The following is a 14,635-nucleotide window of genomic DNA, read 5'->3' on the forward strand; positions in this document are numbered from 1 at the left end:
ACTGAAACAAACATACACAATCCACTTATAAACATAGAATCGTTTGGGTTGGAAAAGACCTTTACAATCATCAAGTCCAACCGTTAACCTAGCATTGCCATGTCCCTAAGCACCACATCCAAACGTCTTTTAAATACCTCCAGGGATGGTGGCTCCACCACTTCCCTGGGCAGCCTGTTCCAATGCTTGATAACCCTTACCATGAAGAAATTTTTCTTGATATCCAATCTAAACCTCCCCTGGTGCAACTTGAGGCCATTTCCTCTTGTCCTATAGCTTGTGACTTGGGAGAAGAGACCGACCCCCACCTCTCTACAGCCTCCTTTCAGGCAGTTGTAGAGAGTGATGAGGTCTCCCCTCAGCCTCCTTTTCTCCAGCCTAAACAACCCCAGTTCCCTCAGCCGCTCCTCATCAGCCTTGTGCTCCAGACCCTTCACCAGCTTCGTTGCCCTTCTCTGGACACGCTCCAGCCCCTCAATGTCTCTCTTGTAGTGAGGGGCCCAAAACTGAACACAGCATTCGAGGTGCGGCCTCACCAGTGCCGAGTACAGGGGCACGATCACTGCCCTAGTCCTGCTGGCCACATTATTTCTGATACCAGCCAGGATGCCATTGGCTTTCTTGGCCGCCTGGGCACACTGCTGGCTCATATTCAGGCAGCTGTCAACCAACACCCCCAGGTCCTTCTCTGCCAGGCAGCTTTCCAGCCACTCTTCCCCAGGCCTGTAGCGTTGCATGGGGTTGTTGTCATCCAAGTGCAGGACCCAGCACTTGGCCTTGTTGAACCTCATAGAGTAGGCCTTGGCCCATCGATCCAGCCTGTCCAGGTCCCTCTGCAGAGCCTTCCTACCCTCAAGCAGATCAACACTCCTGCCCAACTTGATGTTGCCTGCAAACTTACTGAGGATGCACTCGATCCCCTCATCCAGATCGTTGATAAAGACATTAAACAGGACTGGCCCCAACACTGAGCCCTGGGGAACACCACTTGTGACCGGCCACCAACTGGATTTAACTCCATTTACCACCACTCTTTGGGCCCAGCGATCCAGCCAGTTTTTTACCCAGTGAAGCATACGCCCATCCAAGCCATGAGCAGACAGCTTCTCCAGGAGAGTCAAAGGCTTTTAGTAAAGTCAAAAGCTTTACTAAAGTCCAGGTAGACAATACCCACAGCCTTTTCCTCATCCACTAAGCGGGTCACCTTGCCGTAGAAGGAGATCAGGTTAGTCAAGCAGGACCTGCCTTTCCTAAACCAATGCTGACTGGGCCTGATCACCTGGTTGTCCTGCATGTGCCACGTGATAGCACTCAGGATGATCTGCTCATAACCTTCCCCGGCACGGAGGTCAGACTGACAGGCCTGTAGCTCTGCGGATCCTCCTTCCAGCTCTTCCTGTAGATGGGTGTCACATGTGCTAACCTCCAGTCAACTGGGACCTCCCTGGTGAGCCAGGACTGCTGATAAAGGATTGAAAGTGGCTTGGTGAGCACTTCTGCCAGCTCCCTCAGTACCCTTGGCTGGATCCATCTGGCCCCATAGACCTGTGTGTGTCTCAGTGGTGTAGCAGGTCGCTAACCATTTCCCCTTGGATTCTGGGGGCTTCATTCTGCTCCCTGTCCCTGTCTTCCAGCTCAGGGGCTGGGTACCCGGAGAACAACTCGTCTTACTATTAAAGACTGAGGCAAAGAAGGCATTAAGTACCTCAGCCTTTTCCTCATCCTTTGTCACTATGTCTCCCCCCGCACCCACTAAAGGATGGACATAATGCTGTTTGTATCTTCTAAAGAGCAACTTCATTTGCAGTAGTAACTTTGGTAACTACAATTTTGAGTTCTCTGTAAAATTGTAGTTTCAGGTTCATAATCACCAAAATGACTTGAACGGTTTTCAACATAAGCAGATGTAGAATTTAAGATGGGTTTTCTTGTATAACTAGTTTTTCGGTCCTGTGGATTCAGACATTATATTGGTTTTGGATTTGTTTTTATTTTTCTCGAGATTGTGTAAGTCTAGTAACTATGAAGGTTCATTGATTTGCAGATTTATCCATTGATTTAGTAGGTAATCAGCAAGATGTGTGGTCATTTTGTCATAACATGTTCATATTTCTTACTCCTGTTTTGTTAGTGAATTACATTCACTGCATCAGTTTCTTTTATTCACGTGTCGAGGTTTTGGATAAAATATGGAATTAAATTAAAATGCAGAAAGACAGTTCTAAAAACAGCCTTATTATCTAGTATAACCTGATGTTAAAGTGTTTGATTGATGTCACATTAAGGTAGATTTCTAAAGTGAAAAAAGTTATAATTATAACCAACGAACAGTTCAACCTCTATTGGTTACTATGACCCTAGACTTTAGAGGCAATAATACTTGGAACTTGTTTATGTGTCTCTGAGATGGAAAAAGAAAACTGGTTTGGTTTTCATTTTTGTTTTCACTTCTGGTTTCTCAATATGGATTAGTTACTGAAATTGAAAAATTATTTCTGTAACTGCAGAGGAGACTGCAGCTGTCAGTTCTCAGTCACACTGTGATCAAGCCTGCTTCCAGGTGGTCAGCTAGCTTTCTCTAGTTTAGTAGTTTTGTTTGCAAACATGCCGTATATGATAATTTTTATATACTGTTATCTACTTCGGTAGTTTCTGGTAAGCTCATATATGAAGTCCATTGCAGATTTTTGCAAAAATGCTTTTTATTTACCTGAGCAATTTAATTTTCAAGTGAAGTTTCCAACAGTCTCAAGTATTTGAAGAAGAATTTGCATTGATTACATGCTGTATTAAAATGCTTTCAGCTGCATATTTTGCCCTTGTGGGAAAAATGCCATTTGATCATTAATGATCTTATGGGAGCCTTAGTGGCATCATTTAAAAGATAGTGTACCTAGCATGACAATGTCTTTTGGGATGCAGCTGTGATACACATAGGATATTGACTGAAACAGAAGATTTCAGATGGTGGTACTCCAGTTTCCCTTGTATTTTTTTCTCCTTTTTAACATATTGTCATGGAAAACCAACTACAAGTGGCTGAGATAGCTCAGTTGGTAGCATTTACAGGCATTGGCTGGATATTCATTCTTGCCTGTTGAAATCTCAAATCAGAAGTTTAAGCAATTATATTGATCTGTATAGCGATATTCAAATAGGTAAATAAAATCATATGATGAACACTGGTTTTCTGTGTTGTTGTTTGTTTCTTTTTAAAGGAGGTTTAATGGTATTGGCTGTCCTTCATAGTACATAAGTATTACAAAATGTTTTAGTAGTGTGATTTGCCAGTGAAGAGATTGCATACTGTTCAGTTGAGTGTTTAAGCAGTAGAGCATACCAAGGAATTTGTGTGCATAATGAAAAGTAAAAAAGGTGGCTTCAGAGATTAAGCTTCTAGGTTGTTTTCAAATGCAGGAAGAATTATAACAAAACAATGTCAACTTGCATGTGGGAGGCTAGGTATTTAGCTTGTCTTGTGTCTCTTAACTTTCATAAGAAGTAGGATTGAAGGAGATAGTTTAAAAATATCACAGGTGGGTGACTGACATGACAGGTACAGCTGTATAAACAAGTTTTTGTGCACAACAAATGTGCATGTGTATATATAAGGTGAAAAAAACATTTGCAAATAAGATATAAATTAAGGCCTTTGTTCTGAGATATGCTAGTTTGAATGATAGGCAAAAGCTGATAATGCTCTTTTTTTAATTTTATGTCATATCCACTTCTGTTGTTCCTTGTATCTTCAACTACAAGCATGAATGCATAAAAACGTATGTGCATAGTTGCTACAGCTACAAATTTGTTTAGCTCTCCCACTGGAATAAAGAGACAGTGGAACATGAGGGATATTCATTATTCAGGCAAATGTAGTGAGTAAGTAGTGTTCTGTATGCTGGAAATGGTATTAGAACATGACATTTTGTTTGCTAATACCAGTTTGCAAAAAAGCACTGTACACTTAGGTATGGCTCCTCTTTCCTTCCGTTTCCTGGCTCCCTGTGTTACCTAGCAGAAGCGCAGACTATATTCACTATAGTCGGATGAACCACAATAGCTGTAAAATGCTTGGAGGTTGCAGCTATTCTGAGCAAGAATGAATACTCAGTTCTCAGTCTTCACATCAGAGGTGCTCGGGAGGAGTACTGTAGCCTAGTATTGTAACCATACATTTTATAGAAACTTACTGTGTGAGGTGGTGTATGATAAGGAATGTTCGTATAAAGATGGGAATTCCTATGCCTTAAAATTTCTGCTTTTCGTGGCAGGTTTCATGTGAATTGCTGTCCTCTATCAGTATGATAAAACTCGGTGAGTTGTGTAGGCTGTTGTTTTATGGGAGTTGACTAGAGTCTTGAAAGACTGTGAGGAATGAATATGCCAGCTACTATGCTATACCTGATGTGGCATACACAGATACTGAGTTTGTAGTCTGGGATGCCTTCATTTGTTGGATCAGACGATGGTGGCTATGTTGTCCAGATTGTAGAGAGAAAGCATTTGCCTTTTACTTTATATGCTCAACATTTTTAACTGCTGTTGTACAGAGTGTTTAGAATGATTTGCTACATGGAGCTATGGCATTACAGGCACTTCAGGAGTTATTTTGACGTTGATAGCGAAATGAGCAGAATAGCAGCATCTTAGATCTGCAAGATGATTGTAATGATTCTATTGGTGAAGTACTTAAGAACTAAACCTAGCAAGTTAGATTTTAAATACTATTATGGTATACAAAGGTGCATAAAGGATTTTCAAAATTGCCTCAGCATTTAAACTCCATTGATTTCAAGCATTTTTCTGGACTAAAACCAGTAGTTCTAAGTCATTACGTACAACTCACAAAACAAAGCTTTTCCATTAAGTATTATTTAAAAAGAAAAAAAGAACAGATAAAGTCATATACAACTGATGGGCTGATGCCAGGGTTACTGCACAACTTAGCAAGGCACACCAACTTGTTGTAAAAAAAAAAAAAAAAAAAAAAAAGAAAAATGGTGTCATGAATGGTTGACATTCTAGAAATGGTTGTGCTGTACATGACACAGGTACCGCACAACTATTTAGCCCCTGTCCTGACATACACAATCACAGTGTTGCTGCTGCTGCTGGTGTCTTGTCTTGCCATCAGGTTTGCAAGAATGCTGGATAGCATATAGTGGTCTGTTTTGACCAATAAACTTCCATTTCAGTATGGATGAGATCATTTAAAATGGTTTACTATACTGCATGTTGGCTTCACTATATTACACCTTACATGCTTATGTATGGGCAATGAGCCTTACAGGGCCAGTTGCTGTTTTGTCTCAATGCTTATTTCTGATGTCCTTGTTGTCTTTCAGTACCACTTGAAGATGAGAAATTTGAATCCTTACCTCTTGTCGCCTAGGGCTTAGCAGTAGATGGAGAATGTTTTTAAGGGCTTGTGTTAGAGCTCGGGACCCCCAAATGAAAAAGCACCACACATCCTTGAAGAGTAGGTGGAATCACCAGGAGTTTAGGGTGAGATTTTCCGGGTCTCAAAGAACTATTTATGTCTTCAAGGTTAATAGGATGCAGCTGTGATTTCTTCACTTATATGTGGCAAAAACTGTGTAGTGCTTGCTGTTATTGTGGGGAACAGGTAGAATAATGTGTGTACACATTTAAGTTCTGATCTGGACTAACTTCACTAAATAATAAAGAATTCAATTTAAAAAGCTATTGTAAAATACCATTAAATGATTCATGAAATGAAAATTTTTGCACCAAGAGTAGTGTTTGCTCTAGTTCCATCCCTGGTCCCTCTGCTGACTTGAGCTGTGTCTCTTTCCTGGATTAAGAAACAGTGTCCTTCACCTCCTACTGATGGTAATGGGGATGTCTTTGTGGATTTTAGTCTTCCCCACCTCCTTTGTCTCTACACATGAGATGAAAAGAAGGAAAGGGGGCAAAAGGCTCCTGGGAATTTGAAGATTATTACTGGAACTTAGTATCAGATAATGTAATAATACGGACTGCTGTCCAAAATATGTCAAGATATAAAAGAATTACTGGGTTATGAATAGTACCATGTTGACACAAGTTAAGGCGAAATTTAGATGAGAATTACTAAACACATTACTGTTGTTTGCTAATCTAGCACAGTCACATCTGATCAACATAAAGAACATATCTTACAGGAAAAGTTCCAAGTTGAAAAAATTTTCATTATGCATGTGCCTAATCAAGGGCCTCTGGTATTACTGTCTTCTGAGGCATACTAGCAATTTCACAAAACATTATTTGATTAAATAGTCCAAATTTCCAAAGTTTGGAAAATTGTTGGAATATTTCTGCATTTGCTTCGCAAACTTCTAGGTGAGTTTTGTGGGAAGGGGTGTCCTCCAACAGAGCAGACAGAGCAGAGATTGTAAAATAAATAGTAAAAAAGGGAGACTGATCTTATGTGATTTTAAGAGTGCAGAGACTGAGAACTTTTGTGTTCTTCATCTAGACATCAGCCAAATTGCTTGCTATCTTGGGATGGAAAAATTAATGCAATTAGCGGAAGAGTGAGGCTATATATTCTATCACAGGCTGCATTTGTTTTTAAAAATGATTCAGATGATTATGAAAGGGATTGTTTGTTTACAGGTCTCAAAAGGATCTTAGAGGCCACCCTTTTCAGCACAGTAGCTGGACAGGAAAGAGGGAGCATGGGGCTTTCCAAATGCCGTCAGCTGTGTCAAGCTTATGGTGGAAACTTCACAAAAACCTGAGGAGAGATCTGTGTTGACTGAGCCTATGAGGGAAGCTTAGGCAGTAGTTGGAGGCAGTAAAATGTATTGTGTGGGCTTATATTAAATTTCTCCAGCTGTGAAACTTAACATTAATTTACAGAGTACAGCACACAGTGGCCATAGGCATAATGGAGATTGGACAGAAATGTTAATTTCAGTGAAAGCTCGGCATTGCTGTCATATAGGATAATTATTTTTGGAGATAAGAGGCAAGTAACTAGCTGAAGCATTCCTGTGTATGTCTTGGTAATAGACCTACTTGACTTACATTTCATAATCTTCTGAAGGCAGTATTAGAGCAAAGTTGGTTTTTTTTTTTTCCTGTGCCTTGGTCAGGAAAGTATATAGATGAAAACTGTGCTTTATGTTTTATAATCTTTTTTTAATCTTGTCTGTTCCAGGAATTTATTTTATTAACCTTGACTGTCCTAAAAATAGGTTGGTTTTTTTTTTTTCTTCTTTAAATAATGAGGTAGAGGAGGAATTTTCTAGTATATACTGTTAATTCGAGGTTCGTGTTGTGATTTTGGTACCTGATGATGCAAAACAAATAAGTGTACTTGTAACATTGAAAGGGAGGAAAATGCAGTAGGGGTGTTGTGTCTAAAACTGTACTGAAACAGTTTGTTGGAGCTGTGGAGAATTGACTCTTCTGCACAAAGGGCTGGGTTCTTTTATGCTCCTGTACCTGCATTAGTTCAAAGTCATTGTATTTGTTCACTGTTTCATTTCAGATAGTGATGTGCAGTAGTGGTTCCGCTTAGCTTCTCCAGTTGGGAACCAGAAAGCCCAGCAACATGAAGGTGAAGTGCGACCCGACATGCAGTGAAGTCTAAGCTTACATGAGACATATTTTTAAAATGTTTTTCCCTTTTGTTCTGTTTCAGTTTTTGCCCCACCCCCCCATAATTTCTTGTGTCATCATTCCGTAAGAACTGATTTAACTTATCTGGGAAAGCAGTGACTTAGAGTATTAAAAAACACTTTTGAGATCTCTACACTGATGCTCCACATACTTGCCTTGTAATAATTTACACTTTAAGATCTCAAAACTGTGCCTAACTGGTGCGGTATCAAAGCACTTTTGTGCTATATTTTCCTAATGAGTACCTAACTGCCCTCTCAGTTCAAGTCCCAATGGCATTTTTCCACTGGTATGCCCCTGCTGTGTCCTCATATTAGTCTGCAAATTTCTTTTCACTCCAGTGCAAGCTAGCATTCTTTAGTAGTTGTGAGGGAAAACTAATATTGAAAAGCTGGCTTCCTTAAGTAGACCCCCTGCTTGGCATCAAGTGTCTTGTGTAAGGGTTTAATTTTTGAGAGTAGTTTTGGGGTTTTTTTTTGCCTAGCCCACAGTAAGAAAAAAAAATCACCGCATGAAAAGAGTCAGGAAAACTACTTAGAAAAGCAGTGAGCTGATATGTCTTGAAAAGCTTTATATTTTTATGTATAGAACTTAAGATGTAAAAAGTACAAGTGACTCTTGTGAAGCTCTTTATGTCCTCTTTCCTTTCTAAATGTGGTTTGTAGACATAGTGCTGATTGAGCACAAGCTAATAGATACGTGATTGCTTAGGGTGTAGAGTCAGCGGCCACTGAATTTGCTATCTGTTTAGTGGAACTGTGTCCTTATTTATTTTATTTATTTTTTTAAAACAAAGCTGCTTGTTTGCTCAGAGGTTGGTGAGGTTGTGGGACTTGTGCGCTGGGCCCCCTCCTTGCTAAAATACTGGCATGTCAGTCGTTCTTGGATATGGACTGGTGCTGCTCTCCTGTTTTGGTTTGTCCAATGTGCGTTATCACAAAGCTTAAGCTAAACTGGTGCCTTGCTTTTCTGTGGGTTTCTTGCCTCTTTTGAAGGTGCTATACCATGGGGCACCGGCATCATATAATCCTATGTATGTCTACCTGTTGTGTTGCCTGATACGTTGAATCTCATGGGTTGGCATTCAAGGCAGATTAAAGAACCAAAGCTGAACCTGTGCCTATCTGTGGAAACAGTTGAAATCGATGTTCAATATGGATGGATGTCTCTTTGCCTTATCTTCAAACTCTGATTACTCAGCCTAATCCATCAAAAAAGTAATTAATTTTCAATGCAAAGTGATAAACATGGCTGAATACAGAGCTGCAAAATTGAAATTTAAGTGCATTGAAAGTGAATATCCCAGTTCATTGAAAATGGCTTGTGAATTATTTTTCTGTGGGGGCCAGATGAAACAAAATGAATTACAATGTTTAAATTAATAAATTAAAGTAGTGTGAGCTCTTTGTTTTCAAGGAGATCAATGTTGCCTTTTCCAGTAGATAAATAGCAAATGGAAAGAAAAACATAATAAAACTTTTGTTAAGTGAAGATGGGGTAATGCAGGAATTTTCTTCAAAGAAAATGCCTTAGGAAACTGTTTAGCAAGATAAAGCAATTTGGATTCTAGGCCTATTTTTTATTATTAATTTGACAGGGACGTGAAATTAAAATAATCCATCTCTTTGAAAAGTCTTGGATGTAGAGGTGGGAGGAGAGTAGGATATGTAAGCCTTCATATTTATACCTGCTTTTGTCCCACTGAAGTGGAGACATTTGGTGAAACTTATTTTTCCAGGTTACTGGGCTCAATTTTTCAAAGCTCTTCAGAAATATTACATATAGAATTACATCCATCCATATCTAGCTGACGCTGATTTCTTTGTTTAATTTATCCTTGCTTCAGATTTGTTACTCTTGCATATGGAGCTATTGTGGATTCAATAGTACTGAAATTATTTGCCTTTATTTCAAATTAAAAAAAAAAAAGGCAGACTGTTTAGTGGAATCCATTGCTCAGTGATGTTAAGTCAAACATTTACAGAAACATGTCAAACTGAGTGGAATTATAATAGGTCTATATGGGGACTAAAGAATAGAAAACAAAGGAAATCTGTAGGACAGATTTGTTTTGTGTTGAGAATCCTGATAACACTTAATCCTAAAGAAGGCAGTGTTTTGGAAAACAGATGATACCTCAACCAGACTACTATATTATCCGAATATACATCAAAAAGACACATGTATCTGAGTATATTTGGATGGGCAAAGGGCTGTTAAAACATGCTGCCTTTTTTTTTTTTTTTAATTCCTCAACTTTCCCATATTCAAATGGATAATACTAAGTTACTGAAAACTGCAAAGATGCTTTTGGAAATGTGACTAAGATACTAGGAATTCCTGAATCTTGGTTCTTACTGATTGTGTACGGCAGGCTGAAAAGTTGCATCTGGCAGAATTGTACACATTTGTTTCCTTTTTCAGTTTTTTATCTGCAAAACGTAATTATTTTAGTGCTGTCTTTTCAGAGAGACTATGAGGAAATTGATATATATTTAGATTTTTTTTTTCTTTTGAGAAAGTGAATGATCTTTCTTAATAAATGATCTAAGGTTGCAGTTTTCAAGGGAAGGCAAAACGGGTGTGGCTCCATGACACCATTGGCTTTGGTAGGGTCTTGGAAAGCCAGGCTGACCTACTGCCAAAGTAGAGTTATAAAATATGTGTTGGGGCTGGCATGTCCTAGAGGCAGCAAAGGTAGTGAGTGAGTCTGGGTCTCTTAGGCACGCCTGCTGACTTTGCATCCCAGATCTGCCCACTTGAAGCTGGTTTTGTGGTCGTCTTTGATCCTTGCTTAGTTCTATGCACACTTTTTAGTAACTTCAGTGCTAAAATTAACTTTTTCATCAGGAAATATTTCAGTTGTATGCCTTAATTTTATTTTTTTACTGGTTTATAACATTCACTTAGTGTATCCTGATTTATCTAGGGAAACCTTAGGATTTTTCTCATATGGATTTTCGAAAGTGAGGATTCGGCAGCATGCACACACTGAATGGTTAGTGTTGGGAAGAATTCGTAGAAAAGGGTGAAAAACAAAAGTTTGTCCCTTTTGGAAATCTATTCAGATACTCCCTTACTTGCTAGTATATACTAGTATAATTGCCCACTTGAGTGTTTATTTTAATATATGAAGGCCTTTTTTTTTTAACCTTGCTTAAACTGTCTCCTAATATAGATGCTTATAAGTAAGCTTGGCAAGCCTGGATGCCTGGAGTTGGTAGTGGGTTAGGTCTGAGACTTCAAGAGGATGAAAGACACGAGGGTGGGCTTTGCCTCCAGGCTACAATTAAGATCAAAGCTTGTTAGTAAGATTCCTACTATAAAGGTTGTTGACTGTCTGCTTCCTTCTGTTTCTCCTCATTTTTCAGCTGGTGACTGTAGTAAATAAGTCTGACATGGCTTGTTCCTTATCGTAGATTCCAGATCTTTTGTGCCAAATCTTGCATATCCTATTGGCCCATGGAGTCTGACAAGCTCAAGACTGCTTTTTTTTTTTTGACAATTGCAGAAAAAGTATGTGCATGTTTCCAATCGTTTTGTGGCTGCCATGAAACAGTGGGAAGCAAGCAGTGCAAATGTTAGCCATGTGAGTCTTGCTTCTGTTGTGTTCATGAGGACCAAATACTGATTGCAGCTGTCTTGAAGTCAGTTTATTGATCAAATGTTGTTATACAGGACTGAATTTTTAAAATGGACCATTCACCCGTCTGCACAAAGTTATAAAGTTATTCAGTTACTTCTTCATATCCAGTGCCAATTTTTGATTAATTTCCTTTATCTGTAAGACAAAGTTACATTATTGAAAAAATTGTGATCCTTGTGCTTTTAATATAGAACAAAATCAAAAAAAAGAACAACTAGATAACAATTTAGGTTGCATGTAATATACAAATGTGTAGCCCCTGAAATTCCATTAGGAAGCAAAGATCCTTCAAAATTTTTATCTTCTTATTCTTCAGATGTATCTTTAAGTTACAGCTGAAGGTTATTATTGAATCCTTCTTCAGTGTCAAACAAATATTGTGGTCAAGGGAATGGGAGGCTTATTGTGAGATGCGATAGGAAGGATGCTGTATTGTTTTCTTCATGTTTGTTAGGCCAGTCACGTTCTTCCAAAAAGAAAAGAAAAAAAGAGAAGTGCTTATTAGGTCAATAGCAGTTCTTAGCTTAACTGAGTCATAGTTGAAGTTTTTGTCAGATATTTTAATGCTCTTCGTCTTGAAGTATTGGGGTTAATGGAATTTTAAATTAACATGAGAGAATATCAATTTGTATTAAATATATCTCTAGAAATATTCATAAATATGGACATTATCTTATTTCCTTCTGTTAGAAAATGTGGTAATAGCTAGTTTTAATCTTTAAAAGCAATCTGAGTTTTTCTTGACTGGCTTAAATCTCCAATAATTCACTTCTAAGTACGTATAGAATCTCCTGAATAGTACCTGTTCTCTGATTATAAGTTAACCATTCACTTGCTTCCGATTACTAGATTATGGTTTGTAGTGTATGTTGTGGTCAACCCAATGACAGAAGGGATCAAATTATAGACTTTAATAGCAGTGAGCTGTATGTGCTGGTCTTCTATTCTGAACTCACTGTAGATAGCTCCCTATTTTTCTCAACAAGAAAGCACTTAAGTTAATTGCTCCATTCGAAAGACATAGTAGCTCTTTCTGATCTGTAAGTAGCCTTCCACGCATAGCTGCTGAAGTTTGGAACACCTGCAGCCAAAGCAATTTTAAAAAAAGCCATTACTCTGCATGGAAAAAAATAAAGTGCTGAAGTTCAAAATATTATCAATGATGCTGTGTTGGAGCAGACTAAAAGATTTGGCTTTTGGTCTATGCCTAGTGCTATCCAAAACAACATATAAAATTCTTTGTAAACCAATTTTAAAAGTGTCTTGTTTATTCAGAAGCAACTGTGTACACTCTTTGTTCAGAGAGTAGACTCCAGTCAATTGCACACCAGCCAACAGCTGATTTCTCCTTAGAAAGAAACATTGCCTAATGTAGATCATAGAAGCCAAAGACGAAAGGGACGAAGTGCTAAAGATAAACAGCTCAATCCTCAACTGTTCGAAGGCCTCAATAAAGCCTCTGATTTACAAATTTGGGGTGGGACCCAACTGTTCCCACCTGCAAGCTTGTCTCAGATCCTTGGCTCTAACATGGTGAGGTGCTGGTATGTGGTGTGACCTCCTGTGCCCTTAAGGAGAAAAACACTGGCTTTCTTCTGGCCCTAATCAATCAGTTTCTCTGCAGCTTTTCTTTATCATAATTAAGGGAGGAAGAAAGTACTGACTGCTTTCATTTTATTGAGACAGTGAATGGAAAGAGCCTACAGAGTCAGTGTTGCTGAATATTGGATGGCTCTTGAAGGTACTCTGCTGGTCTAGTAGACTCAGAGGTGCTTTTTAGACTGCAGTAGTGAGCATCTGATTTCAGTAATTTCGTTTGTTGGATAGCTATAAAAATAGTCTGGTTTTATGCAATGATTTTTTTTTTATAAGCTTCAGCAGCAGCTAGACTGTTAAATGGTGACAGTGCCAAAATTCAGGTGGCTATTTTAACCATTTTGAGCATTAATACAGTTCTTACCTGTGTCCCTACGTTTCCACCCAAAGATGTGAAAGTGAAATTAACTCTTAAAGTTTCAACTCTCCCTCATCCTTTATATTTTTGGCTGTCTTTCATAATGAAATTATGTGGAGATGAGGATGTTAGTAAAATCTTAAAAAGCAGTACCAGCTTCTACAAGCTTGTGTGACCAGTTCTCTGGAAGTTCAGGTCCCAAGTTGACACATATTTTTCAGACCCCTTTGTCAGTACATCCGCAGTTATTTTGTTCTGGCTGAGTGTCTGGGCCCCGAGTACTTAAAACAGCTGTGACTCTTTATGCTTCAGTTGTAGTTGTAGTGTTAATGGATTATTTGAGATGATAGCCACAACAGAGAAATGGTTTGGCATTTGTTTAAAAATTCACTAATAATATTTCTTGTGGGACTACTTTTTGAATGTATAAAGGTAGATTCTTGGATAAGCACATGCAGGACTGTTGGCTGGAATTTTGCATGTGTAGTGGTTATGACAATGAACTATCCTGTTGAATAATTGGCCTTTTAAAGCATTATTTAGATATTAGATTGAAATGTACATAACTTTTTCACTTTTAGAATCTACATTTAGGGTTTGGGAGATGATGATGTCAACAGTAACAATGGGAAACCTAACTTGTTGTGGCCTTGATGCTCTGGTAACTCTGCAATTTGTGTATGTATGACATCTCCTGTGGAAATGACTAAAAAAGTGTAGACTCATTAAAACTTCTTGGAGGTGTGTTACCGGTCTTCTGCATTCCTGGGGAGAACGCTCATTGGTAGCCAAACTGAAGTATTTATAAGGTGGGGGGTTTTTTTGAGTGTTAATTTGGGGAAGGGGAGCTGGTGAATCTGCTTTGGCAAACGTGCACTTTGTGTGCCCCTCAGACTTTGGCAGTGCACAGTGTTGCCCCACCAACAAAAGCCCTGGGGCAGAAACTCCGGTAGGAACATGATCACCTTTTACACCCAAGTGCTTGATCTGTGAAGAGTCACGAATGCTTGGCATGTTGAAAGCTGACGGGGTGATGAGAGAATATAGGCAGGTGAATTGGGATAGGTTAGTTATAAGGAGGGTGTTTTAGTTTACTTCAGTTCTTGAAGTATAGAGCAATATATCTTTTACGGATGTTGAGCAAAGTTACTTGTGAATCCTGTGAACATACACCTAACTTCAGGTATTCAAGCAGGATGTCCAACTTCCTTCCCCAGAAATTCTGATTTTGGAAGTACACTGGTGTATGTATGTTATTAAGTTTTGCCTTTAGAGTGGATGAGATGCATGCACTCACCTTATAGTAAATTAATAAGGAATATGCACTGATTAAGTTTCTGTATTTTTTCTTTCATTAATGGTAATTGCTAGTTGCTAAATAGTTAGGTAAGTCCTTTGCTATGTTT

The 14,635-nt window shown here is 38.7% G+C and overlaps 1 protein-coding gene across 6 annotated transcripts in view; it reads left to right on the forward strand.

The window, feature by feature from the left end:
- XRCC4 (X-ray repair cross complementing 4) overlaps window positions 1-14,635 on the forward strand; it is a 186,865-nt gene that overhangs the window by 1,500 nt on the left and 170,730 nt on the right. The window contains exon 3 of one of the 6 annotated variants that reach the window (XM_075488527.1): window positions 7,499-7,567. The exons of the other annotated variants lie outside the window; for them this stretch is intronic. The gene's annotated coding sequence lies outside the window, so the exon portion shown is untranslated. The remainder of the gene's footprint in view (window positions 1-7,498; window positions 7,568-14,635) is intronic. 6 annotated transcript variants of the gene reach the window in all.

The sequence above is a fragment of the Mycteria americana genome, chromosome Z (genome assembly GCF_035582795.1).
Source record: "Mycteria americana isolate JAX WOST 10 ecotype Jacksonville Zoo and Gardens chromosome Z, USCA_MyAme_1.0, whole genome shotgun sequence".
Classification (NCBI taxonomy): Eukaryota; Metazoa; Chordata; class Aves; order Ciconiiformes; family Ciconiidae; genus Mycteria; species Mycteria americana.